General features: G+C 40.6%; 1 long non-coding RNA gene across 1 annotated transcript in view; it reads left to right on the top strand.

Moving 5' to 3' along the window:
* Nucleotides 1–232: 232 nt before the first annotated feature.
* Nucleotides 233–6,000, top strand: part of LOC140654766 (uncharacterized) — a 29,607-nt gene continuing 23,839 nt past the window's right edge. The window contains exon 1 of the long non-coding RNA XR_012043519.1: nt 233–539. This is a non-coding gene — a long non-coding RNA (uncharacterized lncRNA). The remainder of the gene's footprint in view (nt 540–6,000) is intronic.

Genomic DNA, 6,000 nt, shown 5'->3' with positions numbered 1-6,000 from the left:
TTGTTTCTCCGATAAACATAAACTGAGGGCCTCCTCTTAGGTTAAAAATGAGTGAAGATGGTCAGTCGAAGCAGAGTGGATCAAAGCACTTTAGGAGGTCTGCAGGGAGGGATCTCTTTCCTCCATCAGACAATTGCAGTTAGTGCTTTGGTAACACTGATATTTTTTTTTCTTCCACTATTAATGAGATGAATTCCATTCACCTCTTCCTTATTCTCTTTACAGGTCATCACAGATGATCTCCAGGGTAAACAATCTCATCAGAAATTAGGTGAGACTGTTATGCTGACTTTGATTGAAAGCAGTGAGAAAAACATTTTGGACATTTCATGACATGTGATTGAAGCAAAGAAACATGGACGGAGGAGTGTTGCATCCTGGATCAAATGAAGTCTGCAAGTTAACTCTCTTTTTTAGAGTTGTACAATTGAATGAAGCTGAGAAAGTTATCATCAGGTGTACTTTTAGTACCAGTTCTGTTGCCTGTGGAGCTTCATGCAGAGCCTTACATCTCTATTCCTCATAAGAAATATCCCACCGTAAGTGATTAAGAAGGTCTTACCAATAGTTCCAAATAAATCTCATCATCATAAATAATAAGTAAAGCACAAAATAACTTTTTTTGGCATATAGTAAATTGAAATATTTTCCCATGGCTTGAGAGTGAGCACTTATAAACTTAATTATCTACCAGTCTGCCTAGTAAATGCATGGATGTTACATATGGTCAGCTTCTATTTTTACACTGTATTGTAATAATTAACATACGTATAGTTGCAGGCTCATGGATATATCTTGCGTAGCATTATCTTTTGCTCCCCTGATTTTAGGAAAACTTCTAAGCAATGGCGAAAGCAAGAAAAAGTATTCTCTACCTTCTGCCTTAACAGAATAATAAGTGTGCAGGCCATCTCCTAAGTAGTATATATTTTTAAATTATTAATTGAAAAAGCACAATAATCTTGTCTACAAACTTTGTTTCAGCTGCCATCTCCAAACTATTGAGTCTTGGATCTAAACAAAGATGTCACCTCTGGACTTCTTTCTGTCTTTTCATAATAAAATCTTTGTTTGTGATTATCATCACCTCTAAATCAATGGAATTGAATGATCCAGCTGTACATGACTAAATGAGAGCCCTTTATCAGACATTTTTCCCCTGCCTGAGGCCGCCTTCTTAGCTTCCGTTTTCTGCCACCTTGCCTTTCATGGAGGCCCCGATCCATCATGATCACCTCAGACCTCTTCCTAGCTAAGTTTCATCTTATTCTTGTAGTTCCTTTTTGAGTAACATCTCTCAGATGACTGTTTGGATGGGTAGGAAAACATTTAAAACTGTTGTCCAGGCTCTTAACATCTTGTATCTCAGTTGCCATAACAGTCTCTTTTCTGGCCTTGACAAGTTCATCATGTCCAAGCAAATGCTGCGCAAAGCCTGTATCTCTATTGTATCACACACGAGTACATTATGGTCTTCTGTTGAGGTGTCAGCTCCTACCTTCCATTATACACTTGTTGCCCATTTGTTAGATTTTCAAACAAGCACTTTTGTGCTTTCTTCTGTGTTGACCAGGTACTTGAAACTTGCCATAAATATTTAAAAGATGATCTAATTAAATTCAAGTCCTTAAAACTCTCTCTTGTTATAATGCCTATGAAAGAAATGTCAGGCTGGGGATGTTTTGTGGATGCTGCATTTCTTACTTTCCTGGTTTCCTTGTGCACCTGTCTCTGCTTACATCTCTCTGTTCTCTCCAGTGTGAAGTTTTGTTTTGCAGTCCTTGGGAAGTGACTGTTGCAGTCCCATGGGAAGTGACTCTTGCTACCTAGCACAGCAGAGTCCCACTCCATGATTTGGGGTCTCACAATGTGGTTAAATAAAGAGCTGTTTTAATAAGTAATACAGTTAGGAACTAAGTTATGAATATTCAGCCAGACTGGTTAAAATTTTTATATGGTTAAGCTTATCAGTCTTGCACAAAATTGGCATATGTGATGGCATTTGACTTTTTGAATGAATCTTCATTATTTTTTTAAGTTGTTCTGCTTGTGTTGGAGATGCAAAGTTGGGCTTAAGAGGTCAGAAACAGGAAGAGCTTAGGTTATGAGATTCACCTGGCATAAAGTTACGTAATTTGTAAGGCCTCATCTGAAACATATCACAGTATTGTGTGAAGTTTTGTAGGTGTTCCCTTTAGCTGTCTCTTCCATGCCAGCCAAAGTGGATCCCTCCCTGAGGTGCCTCACTGTCACTACACCTTGCGTTGTACCCTTCAAGAATGGATTCTGCCCTGCAAGCCAAACCAAAAGGTGAATACTGTAACAATCTTATGCTGCTGCAAAAGCCAGATTTTGGGTTTAGCCTTCAACTTACTATACTTCTCTTCCAGTTCGTTTTTCAGAAGTTGCCTACTGGTTTCATAGAATCATAGAATCACTAAGGTTGGAAAAGACCTCTAGGATCATCTAGTCCAACCATCAAGCCAACACCTCCATGCCTACTAAACCATGTCCTCAAGTGTCACATCTACACATTTTTTAAACTCCTCCAGGGATGGTGACTCCACCACCTCTCTGGGCAGCCTGTTCCAATGCTTGACCACCCTTTCAGTAAAAAAATTTTTCCTAATATCCTACCTAAACCTCTCCTGACACAACTTGAGGCCATTTCCTCTTGTCCTATCGCTAGTTACTTGGGAAAAGAGACCAACACCCACCTCACTACAACCTCCTTTCAGGTAGTTGTAGAGAGCGATAAGGTCTCCCCTCAGACTCTGCTTCTCCAGACGAAACAACCCCAGTTCCTTCAGCCACTCCTCATAAGACTTGTTCTCCAGACCCTTCATGAGCTTCGTTGCACTTCTCTGGACACGCTCCAGCACCTCAATGTCTCTCTTGTAGTGAGGGGCCCAAAACTGAACACGGTATTCGAGGTGCGGCCTCACCAGTGCCGAGTACAGGGGCACGATCACTTCCCTACTCCTGCTGGCTACACTATTCCTGATACAAGCCAGAGTTCTCTTGGCTTTCTTGGCCACCTGGGCACACTGCCAGCTCATGTTCAGCCAGCTGTCAACCAGCACCCCCAGGTCCTTTTCCGCTGGGCAGCTTTCCAGCCACTCTTCCCCAAGCCTGTAGCGTTGCATGGGGTTGTTGTGAGCCAAGTGCAGGACCTGACACTTGGCCTTCTTAAACCTCATACAATTGACCTCAGCCCATCAGTCCAGCCTGTCCAGATCCCTCTGTAGAGCTTTCCTCCCCTCAAGCAGATCAGCACTCCTGGCCAATTTGGTGTCATCTACAAACTTATTGAGGGCACACTCAATCCCCTCACCGAGATCATTGATAAAGATATTAAACAAGACTGGCCCCAAAACTGAGCACTGAGGAACACTGCTTGTGACCGGCCACCAACTGGATTTCATTCCGTTCACCACAACTCTCTGGACTTGGCCATCCAGCCAGTTTTTTACCCAGCGACGAGTATGCCCATCTAAGCCATGAGCCGCCAGCTTCTCTAGGAGAATGCTGTGGGAGACGGTGTCAAAGGCTTTACTAAAGTCCAGGTAGATAACATCTACAGCCTTTCCCTCATCCACTAGGTGGGTCACCTGGTCATAGAAGGAGATCAGGCTGGTTAAGCAGGACCTGCCTTTCATGAACCCACGCTGGCTGGGCTTGATTCCCTGTTTGGCCTGCACATGCTTGTTGAGTGCACTCAAGATGAACCACTCCATAATTTTCCCCGATACTGAGGTCAGGCTGACAGGTTTGATTTGATTTGATTTTTATTTTTTTGTTTCCCCTAATCTGGAGAAAACTGTCTTCAGGAACATAAAACTTCCCAGATAGTTGGCAATAAAGTTGCCATTGTACAACACACAGGGGAGTTTTAAGCAGAAGTTCACACTATTTCTGCATATTCTCTATGCAGGAGTATTTGTTTTTTTCAGTAGTATGAAGACAAGGGTCTGGGGTGAGACCTAGAACTGATAAGGAATGAGTTGAATAGTATTCTGTCAAACCTATGGATGTCTAATGCATGTACATCCTTGAAATTTTTGCTAACAAAAATTGTATTGCACTTAGGTATTAAGCCTTTGTCTCTCCAGCCTGATCTACTGATTACTAGTCTTTTCATTTTGTCAGTAATATGCAAGCTTTCTCTTAACTCTGCTGTAATTTGCAAGGACACAAAGCATGCTTGAAATTACTTACCTGACTGCACTTTGTGTGAAGAACTCCATCCTCTCAGCTGTTTTAGATTAACAATGAATTACAGTTCACTTCAGTGCAATTAGACCTAATGAGGTGCACATGGAGACTATTGGGCCACCGTGTAACCACATTATATGGACTTGCTAGTTACCATTTTAATCAATTGGTTTGACCTTTGAATGCAAACTACCACAAAGCACAAAGAAGTTCATGGTCCAGATACCTATTTACCCGAATGCAGGGAGAGATGATAAAAATTAGCCTCTGATCAGGAAAAGCTGTTTCTCTGGGGAATCTCTAGAAGAGAAATCCTATTTGCAAAAGGATGGCTAAAATGATTGGTCATATCATAAGCACAGTTAAAATATTATCATAAATATTTTACTTTCTCTTCTGGTATGACTTGATTTGAAATTTATGTCTTGCATCATCGGCTACTTAGGAACCAAAGGTTAAATTTCATAAGAAAAATTTCATTTTGTCAGATTACATTGTGGTAATGAAAATCAAGCACAGCCTTATATAACCTTGTTGAAAGTAGGCAGACTTCCTACAAGACAGTTTTGTTTAACTGTATTCAATCACTTTTTTTTGCTGTGTATTGGAGGGAATTTTTTCACTCAGTCTGGGATACTTCAGGTATCTGGGATATCTTCAGGTCCTTATCAAGTGAAACTGCTATTAATGGCAAAGAAAGTACACCAGATTGTAATTTACAGAACTGAACTTTCATTATGAAGTGGCTATTCATGGGGAGAATTAAAGATGGGGTTAAAGCTATGAGAGGTGTGTGTTCTGTTTCCCAGAGAAACCTTCTGAGCATAGCAAAATGACAAGCAGTAGGACTATTTCTACAAGTTTTATATAGATGTAGATCTGTTGCTCCCTACATAATAATTGCTCTTTCTTTAGTTTGTTCCCTGTTTTGATTCTTGTGGTAGGCCCCCCAGAACAAATATTCACTTAATATAGAAGGGAAGAGAAAGGAAGATTTCCAGAGGACTATAAAGAGTAGCTAGAAAGTATAATTCAGACTTTTTTATGGATAAAACACCCATCCGAGGGTTTAGCCTGCCCCATGCTACTCTCCCTCTTGTATTGCTGTTAGACTTTTTTCCTTTCTATGTCTTTGCTGTATCTGTGTGCTAGAAGGCTATATGCTCTTTAGGGCAGAGTATCTTTTTCATTTCCAGGAGTTTCCAGCACATAGCACAGTGGAAGCCTGATTGCTGTGTAGGATTTCAAGCCCATTTCTCATTTTGAGTTCCACTGAGAAATAGTTTTTATATCAGACAGGTAGCCTGTGACACCAAAATTACTGCTTTACCTGCCTACTTGAAACAAGTAACAATGAATGAGGTGTGGGAAAAGGAAGAAGGGGTTCCCAAGCATGGATTTGACTGAAATGCCAGGACAACCTGTCCTGCACAAGGGCACATACATATAGAGGCAAGAAAGCATGACAAGAAGTGGTAGATGCAGTCTTCAGGGGATGGAAAGGAGACATGTCTGTGGAGCTCTATCTCTTATATGTCAAAAGTATTCACAGGCAGGCTGTAAAGGGAAAATCTCTCTAGTTCCCTTTATGCATTAGTTTGGTTTCTATTCTAGCTTCCAGAATAAGTTTTGTGTTTGCCTTAATGAAGAATATTAAAAAGAAAAAAAAAAAAGTAGTTTGGTCTTTCTTAGAAATTGAAAGTGATTTTTAAGTTAATTGAAATATATTAAATACATATATATATATAGGTTGCAGTGGCAGCTTGTCTTGTCTTTATGCCACAT

The sequence above is a fragment of the Ciconia boyciana genome, chromosome 7, assembly GCF_034638445.1.
Source record: "Ciconia boyciana chromosome 7, ASM3463844v1, whole genome shotgun sequence".
In the NCBI taxonomy this organism is placed as follows: Eukaryota; Metazoa; Chordata; class Aves; order Ciconiiformes; family Ciconiidae; genus Ciconia; species Ciconia boyciana.
The sequence above is the reverse complement of the archived record's forward strand: the minus strand, read 5'-3'. Positions and strand labels throughout refer to the sequence as shown.